General features: G+C 41.0%; 1 pseudogene; it reads left to right on the top strand.

Moving 5' to 3' along the window:
- LOC145819125 (F-box/WD-40 repeat-containing protein At3g52030-like) overlaps nt 1-13,599 on the top strand; it is a 237,481-nt pseudogene that overhangs the window by 195,238 nt on the left and 28,644 nt on the right.

The following is a 13,599-nucleotide window of genomic DNA, read 5'->3' as shown; positions in this document are numbered from 1 at the left end:
GTTATTCAGACCGGTCGGCTGGGAGTTAAAGCCGAATACGCCCAAAATTTTGGCGAAAATGGGCATTTTGGCGGCAAAAATTCAAAACAACCCCCGAACCACCGTGTGACTTTCACAGGTTGCTTCCCCCCCTGACGAATAGGACTTGTGACAGCTGACAGAATGTTATCTGGACCGGTAGGTTGGGAGTTAGAGCCGAATACGCCCAAAACTTAATCGAAAAAGTACGTTTCGCGGGCGAAAATTAAAAACAGCTGCCAAACCACCATGTTAATCTCACGGGCAGCTTCCTGATGAAAAATAGGACTTGCGACAACCGACGGAATGTTATTCGGACCCGTAGGTTGCAAGTTAGAGCCAAATACGCCCAAAACTTAGTCGAAAAGGGGCATTTCACGGGCAAAAATTCAAAATAGCACATGAACCACCATGTTACTCTCATGGACAGCTTCCTTATTACAAATAGGACTTGTGACATCTGACGGAATGTTATTCGCACCCGTAGGCTGGGAGTTAGAGCTAAATACGCCCAAAACTTACTCGGAAAAGGGCATTTTAGGGGCCAAAATTCAAAACAGCCCTCGAACTACCATGTGACTCTCACGGGCAGTTTCCCCAAGACAAATATGACTTGTGACAACTGGAGGAATGTAATTTTGACCTGAAGGTTCTAAGTTAAGCCCGAATACGCCCAAAACTTACTTGGAAAAAGGCGTTGCGTGGGCGAAAATTCAAAACAGCCGCCGAACCACCGTGTGACTATCACGGCCAGCTTTCCCATGACAAATAGGACTTGTGACAACTGACAGAATGTTACTTGGTCACGCTAGTTAGGAGTCAAAGCCAAATACGTCCAAAACTTAGTCGAAAAAGGGCATTTCGGTGGCGAAAATTAAAAACAGCCCCCGAACCTTTGTGTAACACTCACGGGTAGCTTCTCCAAGACAAATATTACTTGTGACAATAGATGGAATGTTATTCAGACCTGTAGGTTGGGAGTTAGAGCAGTATACACCCAAAACTTAGTCGAAAAAGGGCATTTCGGAGGCGAAAATTCAAAATAACCTCCGAACCACGGTTTGGCACTCACGGACAGCTTCCCCATGATAGATAGGACTTGTGACAACTGACGAAATGTTATTCGGACCCGTAGGCTGCGAGTTAGAGCCCAATACACCCAAAACTTAGTCGAACAAGGGCGTTTTGGGGGCGAAAATTCAAAATAGCCCTCGAAGCATCGTGTGACTCTCACGGGCAGCTTCCCCATTAAAAATAGGACTTGTGACAGCTGATGGAATGTTATTTGGACCCTTAGGTTGGGTATTAGAGAAAATACGCCCAAAACGTGTTCCAAAAAGGTCGTTTCGGAGGCAAAAATTCAAAACAGCCCATGACTCTCACGGGCAACTTCCCCATGACAAATAGGACTTGTTACAACTGGCGGAATGTTTTTTGGACCCGTAGGTTTGGAGTTAGAGCTGAATACGCCCAAAACTTAGGCGAAAAAGGTGTTTCGGGGCCAAAAACTAAAAATGCCTCAAAACACCGTGTGACACTCACAGGCAGCTTTCCCATGACAAATAGGACTTGTGACAATTGGAGAAATGTTATTCAGACCTGCAGGTTGGGAGTTAAAGCTAAATACACCCAAAACTTCGTCGATAAAGGGCGTTTCGAGAGCCAAAATTCAAAACAGCCGTCGAACCGTTGTTTGACTATCACGGGCAACTTCTCCATGACAAAAAGGACTTGTGACTATTGATGAAATGTTATTCGGACCCGTAGTTGGGAGTTAGAGCCGAATAGGCCCCGAACTTAGTCAAAAAATGGACGTTTCGAAGGCGTAAATTAAAAACAGCCCCCGAACTTCCGTGCGCCTCTCACGGGCAGCCTCCCCATGACAAATAGGTCTTGTGACAATTGACGGAATGTTATTCGGGGGCAAAAATTTAAAATAGCCTTCGAACCACCTTGTGACTCTCACGGGCAGCTTCCCTGTTACAAATAGGACTTGTGACAAATGACGGAATGGTATGCAGACCCGTAGGCTAGGAATTAGAGCAAATACGGCCAAAACTTACTCGAAAATGGGCGTTTTGGGGGTAAAAATTCAAAATTGTGCCCGAACCTCCGTGTGACTCTCACAGGTAGCTTCACAATGACAAATATGGCCTTTGGCAACTGACAGAATGTTATTCGGATCTGCAGGTTGGGAGTTAGAGCCGAATACGCCCAAAACATAGTCGAAAAGGGGCGTTTTTGTCGCAAAAATTCAACACAGCCCTAGAACCTCAGTGTAACCCTCATGGGCAGCTTCCCCATGACAAATAGGACTTCTGACAGCTGACGGAATGTTATTCGGACCCGTAGGTTGGGAGTTAGAGTCGAATACACGAAAAACTTAGTCGAAAAAAGGGCATTTCGGGGTTAAAAATTCAAAACAGCCCCCAAACCACCGTTTGACTCTTACAGGCAGCTTCCCCATGACAAATATGACTTGTGACAACCGGCGGAATGTTATTCGGACCCGTAGGTTGGGTGTTAGAGTCGAATATACCAAAAACCTAGTCGAAAAAAGGGCGTTTCAGGGGTGAAAATTCAAAACAGCCCCCGAACCACCGTTTGACTCTCACGGGCAGCTTCCCCATGACAAATATGAATTGTAACAACTGACGAAATTTTATTCAGACCCGTACGTTGGGAGTTAGAGCTGAATACGCCCAAAACTTAGTCGAAAAAGGGCTTTTCGAGGGCGAAAATTCAAAACAGGCCCCGCACCGCCGTTTGACTCTCACGGGAAGCTTCCCCATGACAAATACGACTTATGACAACTGACGGCATGTTATTCGAACTCGTAGGTTGGGAGTTAGAGCTGAATACACCCAAAATTTAGTCGAAAAAGGTCGTTTCGGGGTAGGAAATTCAGAACAGCCCCTGAACCTCTGTGTGACTCTCACGGGCAGCTTTCCCATGACAAATGGGACTTATGACAACTGACGAAATCTTATTTGGATCCGTAGGTTGGGAGTTAGAGCCAAATAGGCCCAAAACAGACTCGGAAAAAGGCGTTTCTGGTGCAAAAATTTAAACAGACCCCGAACCACCGTTTGACTCTCACTGGCCGCTTCCCCATGACAAATAGGACTTGTGACAAGTGACGGAATGTTATTCGGACCCGTAGGTTGCAAGTCAGAGCCGAATACACCCAAAACTTAGTCGAAAAAGGGCTTTTCGGGGGCTAAATTCAAAACAGGCCCCGCACAACCATTTGACTCTCACGGGAAGCTTCCCCACGATAAATACGACTTGTGACAACTGACGGAATGTTATTCGGACCCGTAGGTTGGGAGTTAGAGCTGAAAACGCCCAAAACATAGTCGAAAAAGGGCGTTTCAGGGGCGAAAATTCAAAACAGCCACCGAACCTCTGTGTTACCCTCATGTGCAGCTTCCCCACGACAAGTAGGACTTGTGACAACTGATGGAATGTTATTCGGACCTGTAACTTGCGAGTTAGAGCCAAATACACCAAAAACTTAGTCGAAAAAGGCCGTTTCGGGGGTGAAATTCAAAATATCCCCCGAACCGCTGTGTAACTCTCACGGATAGCTTCTCCATTACAAATAGGATCTGTGACCGTTGATGGAATGTTATTCAGGCTCGCAGATTGGGAGTTAGAGCCAAATACAGCCAAAACTTGGTCCAAAAAGGTTGTTTTGAGGGAAAAAATTCAAAACAGGCCCCAAACCACTATGTGACTCTCACGGGCAACTTCCCCATGACAAATAGGACTTGTGACAACTGGCGGAATGTTTTTCGGACCCGTAGGTTTGGAGTTAGAGTCGAATACACCCAAAACTTAGTGGAAAAAAGGCATTTTGGGGCCGAAAATTTAAAATAGCCTCCGAACCACCATGTGACTCTCACGGGCAGCTTCCCCATGACAAACAGGTCTTGTGACAACTGGCGGATTGTTATTCGGACATGCAGGCTTGGAGTTAGAGCTAAATACGCCCAAAACTTCGTCGAAAAAGGGCGTTTCGAGAGCGAAATTCAAAACATCCCCCGAACCACGGTTTGACTCTCACTGGAAGCTTCCCCACGAGAAATAGGACTTGTGACAATTGACGGAATGTTATTCAGACCCGTAGGTTGGGAGTTAGAGCCGAATACGCCCAAAACTTAGTCGAAAAAGGGCGTTTCGGGGCGAAAATTCAAAACAACCCCCAACCCTCCGTGTGATTCTCACGGTCAACTTCCCATGGACAAATAGGGCTGGTGACAACAAACAAAATGTTATTCGGACCCGCAGGCTGGGAGTTAGAGCCGAATACACCCAAAACTTAGTCAGAAAAGGCCGTTTCAGAAGCGAAAATTCAAAACAGCCCCCGAGCCACCGTGTGACTCTCACGTGCAGCTTCCCCATGACAAATAAGACTTGTGACAACTGACGTAATGCTATTCGGATCCGGTAGGTTGGGATTTAGAGCCGAATATGCCAAAAACTTAGTCGAAAAGGGACGTTTCGTGGCCAAAAATTCAAAATAGCCCCCGAACCTCAGTGTGACTCTCACGGGAAGCTTCCCCATGACAAATAGAACTTATGACAACCGACGGAATGTTATTCATTCTTGTCGGTTGGGAGTTAGAGCCAAATACACCCTAAACTTGGTCGAAAAAGGGCGTTTCGGGGGCGAAAATTCAAAACAACCCCCGAACCACCGTGTTACTCCCATGGGCAACTTCCCCATGACATATAGGACTTGTGACAACTGGCGGAATGTTTTTCGGACCCGTAGGTTGGGAGTTAGAACCGAATACGGCCAAAACTTAGTCGAAAAATGGCGTTTCGAGGGCATAAATTCAAAATAGCCTCCGAACCACCGTGTGACTCTCACGGGCAACTTCTCCGTTAGAAATAGGACTTGTGACAAATGACGGAATGTTATTCAGACCCGTAGGCTGGGAATTAGAACCGAATACGGCCATAACTTACTCGAAAATGGACGTTTTGGGGGCGAAAATTCAAAACAGCCCCTGACCCTCCATGTTACTCTCACAGGCATCTTCCCAATGACAAATATGGCTTTTGACAACTGACGGAATGTTATTCGGGCTCGTAGGTTGGGAGTTAGAGGCGAATACGCCAAAAACTTAGTCGAAAAGAGGCATTTCAGGCGCAAAATTCAACACAGCCCCCGTACCCCAGTGTGACTCTCATGGGCAGCTTCCCCATGACAAATAGCACTTCTGACAACTGACAAAATGTTATTCGGACTTGTAGGTTGGGAGTTAAAGCCGAATAAACCCAAAACTTAGTCGGAAAAGGGCGTTTCGGGGGTGAGAATTCAAAACAGCCCCGAAACCACCGTTTGACTCTCACAGGTAGCTTCCCCATGACAAATATGACTTATGACAACTGACGGAATGTTATTCGGACCCGTAGGTTGGGAGTTAGAGGCGAAGACGCCCAAAATATTTTCGGAAAAGGGCGTTTCAGGGGTGAAAATTCAAAACAGGCCCCAAACAACCATTTGACCCTCACGGGTAGTTTCCCCATGGCAAACAAGACTTGTGACAACTAACGGGATGCTATTTGGACCCGTAGGTTGGGAGTTAGAGCTGAATACACCCCAAATTAGTCGAAAAAAGGCGTTTTGGGGGCAAAATTTCAAAAGGGCCCCCGAACCACCATTACACTCTCACAGGAAGCTTCTCCATGACAAATACAACTTGTGACAACTAACGAAATGTTATTCGGGCCTGTAGGTTGGGAGTTAGAGCCGGATACACCCAAAACTTAGTCGAAAAAGGGCATTTTGGGGGCAAAAATTCAAAACTGCCCCCGAACCACCATTTGACTCTCACGAGAAGCTTCCACATGAAAAATACGACTTGTGACAACTGACGGAATGTTATTCGGACCAGTAGGTTAGGAGTTAGAGCCGAATACACCCACAACTTAGTCGAAAAAGGGCATTTTGGGGGAGAAAATTCAGAACAGCCCCCGGACCTCTGTGTGACTCTCATGGGAAGCTTCCTCATGACAAATAGGACTTGTGACAACTGACAAAATGATATTCAGACCCGTAGGCTGGGAGTTAGAGTTGAATACGCCCAAAACTAAGTCAAAAAAGGTCATTTCAGGGGTGAAAATTTAAAACAGCCCCCGAACCACTATGTGACTCTCACGAGCACCTTCCCCATTACAAATAGGGCTTGTAACAACAGACGGAATGTTATTCGGACCCGTGGGTAGGGAGTTCAAGCCGAATACGCCCAAAACATAATCGAAAAAGGACATTTTAGGGGAGAAAATTCAAAACAGCCCCTGAACCACTATGCTACTCTCATTGGCAGCTTCCCCATGACAAATAGGACTTGTGACAACTGACGGAATGTTATTCGGACCTGTAGGTTGGGAGTTAGAGCCGAATACACCCAAAACTTAGTCGAAAAAGGGAGTTTCGGGAGTGAGAATTCAAAACAGCCCCCAAACCATCGTTTGACTCTCACAGGGAGCTTCGCCATGACAAATATGACTTATGACAACTAACGGAATGTTATTCGGACCCGTAGGTTGGGAGTTAGAGGCGAAGACGCCAAAACATTTTCGGAAAAGGGCGTTTCAGGGGTGAAAATTCAAAACAGGCCCCGAACAACCATTTGACTCTCACGGGCAGCTTTCCTATGACAAACAAGACTTGTGACAACTAACGGAATGTTATTCGGACCCGTAGGTTGGGAGTTAGAGCCGAATACATCTAAAACTTAGTCGAAAAAGGGCGTTTTGGGGGCAAAATTTCAAAAGGGCCCCCGAACCACCATTTCACTCTCACGGGAAGCTTCCCATGAAAAATACGACTTGTGACAACTGACAGAATGTTATTCTGACCTGTAGGTTGGGAGTTAGAGCCGAGTACACCCAAAACTTAGTTGAAAAAGGGCGTTTTGGGGGAGAAAATTCAAAACAGCTCTCGGACCTCTGCGTGACTCTCACGGGAAGCTTCCCCCTGACAAATAGGACTTGTGACAACTGACAAAATGATATTCAGACCCATAGGTTTGGAGTTAGAGTCGAATACGCCCAAAACTGAGTTAAAAAAGGTCGTTTCAGGGGCGAAAATTCAAAACAGCCCCCGAACCACTATGTGACTCTCACGAGCACCTTCCCCATGACAAATAGGACTTGTAACAATAGACGGAATGTTATTCGGACCCGTGGGTTAGGAGTTCAAGCCGAATACGCCCAAAACATAATAAAAAAAGGACGTTTTAGGGGAGAAAATTCAAAACAGCCCCCGAACCACTGTGTTACTCTCATAGGCAGCTTCCCTATGACAAATAGAACTTGTGACAACTGACGGAATGTTATTCGGACCTGTAGGTTGGGAGTTAGAGCCGAATACGCCCAAAACTTAGTCAAAAAAGGGCGTTTCGGGTGCGAAAATTTAAAATAGCCTCCGAACCACCTTCTTACTCCCACGAGCCGCTTCCCCATAACAAATAGGACTTGTGACAACTGACAAAATGTTATTCAGACCCGTAGGTTGGGAGTTAAAGTCGAATACGCCCAAAACTGAGTGAAAAAAGGCCGTTTCAAGGGTGAAAATCCACAACAACCCCCGAACCACCATGTGACTCTCACGAGCATCTTCCCCATGACAAATAGGACTTGTGACAACTGGCGGAATGTTATTCGGACCCGTGGGTTCGGAGTTAGAGCCGAATATGCCCAGAACATTGTCGAAAAAGGACGTTTTAGGGGCAAAAATTCAAAATAGCCCCAAAACCACTGTGTTACTCTCACAGGCAGCTTCCCCATGACAAATAGGACTTGTGACAACTGATGGAATGTTATTTGGACCCGTAGGTTGGGAGTTAGAGTCGAATACGCCCAAAACTTAGTCGAAAAAGACCGTTTCGGGGGCGAAAATTTAAAACAGCCTGCGAACCACCTTCTTACTCCCACCGGCCACTTTCCCATTACAAATAGGACTTGTGACAACTAACAGAATGTTATTCGGACGCGTAGGTTGGCAGTTAGAGCTGGATACATCCAAAATTTAGTCGAAAAAGGGCATTTCGGGGGTGAAAATTGAAAACATCCCCTGAACAACCATGTGACTCTAAAGGCAGCTTCCCCATGATAAATAAGACTTGTGACAACTGATGGAATGTTATTCGGCCCGTAGGTTGGTAGTTAGAACCGAATACGCCCAAAACTAACTCGGAAAAGGACGTTTCGGAGGCCAAAATTCAAAACAGCCCCCGAACCTCATGTGACTCTCACGGGAATGTTATTCGAACCTGTAGGTTGGGAGTTAGAGCCGAATACGCTCAAAACTTAATTGAAAAATAGCGTTTCGAGGGTGAAAATGTAAAACAGCCCCCGAACTACCGTGTGACTCTCATGGGCAGCTTCTCTATGACAAATATGACTTGTGACAACTGACAGAATGTTATTCGGACCCGTAGGTTTGGAGTTAGTGCCAAATACGCCCAAAATAAAGTGGAAAAAGGGCGTTTCAGGAGTGAAAATTCAAAACAGCCCCTGAACCACCGTGTGACTCTCACAGGCAGCTTCCCCATTACAAAGAGGACTTGTGACAACTGATGGAATGTTATTCGAACTGTAGGTTGGGAGTTAGAGCCTAATACGCCCAAAACTTAGCTGGAAAATGGCATTTCTGTGGCGAAAATTCAAAACAGCCCCCGAACCTCCATGTGACTCTCACGCGCAGCTTCCCTATGACAAATAGGACTTGTGACAACTGGCGGAATGTTATTCGAACCCGTAGGTTGGGAGTTAGAGATGAATACGCCCAAAATTTCATCGAAAAAAGGCATTTCGAGGGCGTTTCGAGGGCAAAAATTCAAAACAGTCCCCGAACCACTATGTGACTCTCGCCGGCAGCTTTCCACGACAAATAGGAGTTGTGACAACAGATGGAATGTTATTCGGACCCGCAGGTTGGGAGTTCGTGCCGAATATGCCCAAAACTTAGTCGAAAATGGGTGTTTCATGGGCGTAAATTCAAAACAGCCCCCAACCTTCATTTGACTCACACGAGCAGCCTCCCCATGACAAATAGGACTTGTGACGACTGACAGAATGTTATTCGGACCCGTAGGTTGGGAGTTAGAGCTTAATACGCTCAAAATTTATGCGAAAAGGGATATTTCGACAGTGAAAATTCAAAACAGCCCTCGAACCACCGAGTTACTCTCACGGGTAGCTTTTCCATGACAAATAGGACTTGTGACAATCGACGGAATGTTATTCGGACTCGTAAGTTGGGAGTTAGAGCCGAATACGTCCAAAACTTAGTCAAAAAAGGGCATTTTAGGGGCAAAATTCAAAACAGCCCCCGAACCATCGTGTGACTCTCACAGGCAATTTCCCCATGACAAATAGGACTTGTGAGAATTGATGGAATGTTATTCAGACCCGTAGGTTGGGAGTTAGAGCCGAATACGCTCAAAACTTAGTCGAAATGGACGTTTCGGGGACGAAAATTCAAAACAGCCCCTGAACCACCGTGTGACTCTCACGGGCAACTTCCCCATGACAAATTGACTTGTGACAACTGAAGGAATGTAATCCAGACCCGTAGCCAAATACGCCCAAAACTTAGTCAAAAAATGACGTTTCGAGGGCAAAATGTCAAAACAGCCGAATACGCCTTGTTATATTATATTAATTTCCTTGACGTATACAAGTGTGTTGTATTATATTTAAGCTTTCATACAAGTATCAAACTCTAAATGGTGTTTCTGAGACCATGTGCTTCATGAGATATCCCGTATTCTTTCTTTGATGAACCATTTATAAGTGTCTCAACATACATATCTACATATTTCCTTCTGTGATTGAACTTTATTTTTGTTATTATTTTTCTTACATGTTCTAATATCCTGAATGAAATGGCACTGTCAGATATTAAAAAGTAGGGATAGTTTTGTATCCAATCTAATGATTCAGGTGCCTTTTGCAAACAATTAATGAGGAAGTTGGTAAAAATAATACTTCTATTCACATTGGGCTTTGATATTGGTTTAGCCACAGAATTTGGATACACGTTGTATACAAATAGAAGATTGTTGCATTAGCTTTATGTTAGTAATGACAGATTTAGTAATGATTGTTCTGCATTTAACAATGCTTCTTATAACAAAAGACTTTAGAAATACTGATAATTGATTCATCATGGAAGGTTACTTCTTTGATATGTTATTTGTCACTTGTTGCCAAATTCATTCATGAAGTTGGGCATTTTTGGGTTCAATTCTAATTTTTTTTTTTTTTTGTTTTTTGTAGATGACTTTGTTGCGTAGACTTTCAAAGTAATATTTGGGTGTATGGAGAAGAAATTTCACTTTTGTATAGAACTAATATAATACTTTTGCCGTCCCCAGCTTTTGTGCAGTTCCCTATTACTGATACAGAAAACTTTTTGCAGCCAACAGATAATTACTGGCATGTTACATAGATCACCTTTTGTGGCCGTACATATATATGATTTTTTGTCGTGGTACATAGATGTACTTTTTGTCTTGGTACATACATCACCTTTTGTCGTGGTACATATTACGATGGTAATTTGTACCATGCCAAATGGTCATTTTACATGGTAGTAAATGTAATTTTTGTATATGGAAGGCTTTGATTTTTGTATGATTCTATATTTTGTATGGAATTATTATTTTAGTTTGGACAATAGTTGGTTTGTATGTAATTTGACAGTTAAAGTTATTTATTTTTTGTATATGGATGCAGATTGTGGAATGATTGACAGTATATGTATCATTTTATTTATATATGTATTACAGGTTGCATGGAATATAGATAGGTTATGGACAAATTATAAAATTTGCAATAAAACATAATAACATGTTTTTGGCGACTAAAAGTTTTGTAGCAAAAAAAAAAAAAAATCAAACATTTGGTGACTAAACGTTTTGTAGCCGAAAGAAAATCAAACATTTGGTGACTAAAAGTTTTGTAACCAAAAGAAAATCAAATATTTGGAGACTAAGATAATTCGTAGATAAAAACAAAAAATGAAGAATAAAAACACTTTTGCCGACTAAAATTTTAGTAGCCAAAAATGTGGGAGTTTAGGCGACTAAATTTTTAGTAGCCCAAAACAAAAAATATTTACCGACTAAAATTTTAGTAGCCAAAAAAATTTGACTTTAGGCGACTAAATTTTTAGTAGCCCAAACAAAAACTATTTGCCGACTAAAATTTAAGTAGCCAAAAAAAATTGACTTTAGGCGATTAAAATTTTAGTAGCCAAAACACTAGTATTTACTTTAGGCGACTAACATATTTAGTAGCTAAAAACATTTTCCGCAACTAAATCTTTGGCAGTTAACAATATTAAGGCTTTTGGTGACAAAAAAATTGGTCACCGAAAATGTTTATTTAATTTTTTTTCAACCTTTTGGCGACTAAATATTTAGTCGGCAAATAAATACATTTGGCGATTAAAATAAGTTTAGTCACCAATTAGCTTTCCCGACTACTCTTTGGCTGCTAATTCTGCAACCAAAAAATTTAGTCGCTAAAGCCTTTTGGCGACTAAAAACTGACTTTTGGCGACTAAAAATTTAGTCGCCAAAAGTGAAAATTCTTGTAGTGACTATAGCAGTATAGAGATGGTGGTTAATATGGAAATAAGAGATACCATGCAATTACTCATTTTGAGCTACATTTTGACTCATCTTTTCATTTTCCTTTTTGGCTTGGAGACATGTCTGTGCAAGTTGAACAATGATTTTTTCGATCTCTAACACCAGTAAGGGCACTACTAACATGTTCCTCGAATGGAATTGTGTAAGGACTATGATTTATTGGTTACCTCTTATGTATTTTAATTTGATAAATGGCTCTCTGAAACTTTGATCATATACACTTCTGTCCTTGTTAAATTGAGTATTCTTCATACTGTGAAAAGGTAAAAGGTTTTTAACAATTTGCATTTTAATATGGTGTATTTCTTTAGTATATTGCTTTCATTTGATATTTGCAGTAGCTAGATTTTTCTTCTGTCTCTCTCTCTAGAATTTGTTGCGGCATTGTATCTTGCAGTTAATAAAACATGAACTTGTTTCTTATCTCATGATAGGCGTAAGGATCTTGTGTTTCAACCCTAGTTCACATTTAGTCTTGGCTGGATCAGCTGCAGGATATGTATCTTGTTAGGACCTTAGGTATGCCAAACTTGTTAAGACACTGTATCATTTCATCGATTTCAATTCTCTTATTGGTTGGGTCCATCATATCACATGAACTTATGCTAAATAAGCTACGACATGCTATTGCATTCTCTCTCATATATAACCTGATAGTAATGCATATTTTTGGTAATAACTAAAACTTGATGCAGTGGCTTAAGTAAAGGTACCATAGTTGTCAAATCGAGATTCGTATCATGAATTGAAATAGTCTTGTACCGAATCGCGAATTGAATCAAATCGTGAATCATAAAGATTTGGTCATTTTTCTAAATTACTTAAAAACTTATATCTGCACATTTAAATGTTAAATATATCTTATGAATATAAAATATTTAGACTTAAATCAATGAAAATGTTATTTTGAATGATAATCACGTAGTTTAATAGGTAAAAAATTAACAAAAGTTCCTATGTAAGATTACTATCTTACCTTTTTTCTTTTCTTTTTTTTATAGATATTTCTTATTAACCATTCTTAATAAAGATAATAACCAAATAGACAAACTATCAATTTTCAAAGTAATAATAATTAATAACGATATTAATATTTGGACAATAAGCATATGTACTTTTTTAAGTAACAGTAAGTAAATAATAAGAAAGAATTATTTCAAATCTTTTTTTTTAAAACCTAAAATATTTTAAAAGTTATAACTAATCTCACACATGTAATATTCAATTATATTCAATTTAATAAAATAACAATAGATAATTGGGTAAATTACAAATACACCCCTTGATATTTGATTAAAATACGAATCGCCCCATATAGTTTTGAAAATTACATTCCACTCCCTGAGATTTCTAATTTCATAACAAATCATCCCTTTTATTAATAAATTATCAAGTTAATTAATAGTTTTTAATGATGTTAAAAACATGTTTCAATTAATAATTTAGGTAATTTTATTATTGTAAAGGATAGCAATTCTGAATTTCATTTTTTTAGTTAATTTTGTTAAATAAAAAATTCTAATAAGAGTGTATTTGTAATTTTTCAAATCACATGGGACGATCTGTATTTTAAGCAAACTTCAAGTGGTGTATTTGTAATTTACCCTAGATAATTCTAGTGTAACTTTAATCTTGAATATCTTTAGAAGATATATTGTGCTTTTTTAAAGGGGAAAAAAATGAGAAAAAAAGGTTAAAAATATGTTGGGTCTAATTGAATCTAATTGGATCCTATTAAAAACTCCATGATCACTAAAATAACAAAAAATCATGTATATATATGTTGGTTATTTTGGTATTAAATGCCATTAGAAGCTGTATTATGTCATTTTCACTAAAAAGATGGAGAAAAAAAAAGTCGAAAATATGTCGGATACAATAATTTCAAAAATTGCATGAA

This window comes from Camellia sinensis, chromosome 2 (assembly GCF_055761805.1).
Source record: "Camellia sinensis isolate YWXY chromosome 2, ASM5576180v1, whole genome shotgun sequence".
NCBI lineage: Eukaryota > Viridiplantae > Streptophyta > Magnoliopsida > Ericales > Theaceae > Camellia > Camellia sinensis.
The sequence above is the reverse complement of the archived record's forward strand: the minus strand, read 5'-3'. Positions and strand labels throughout refer to the sequence as shown.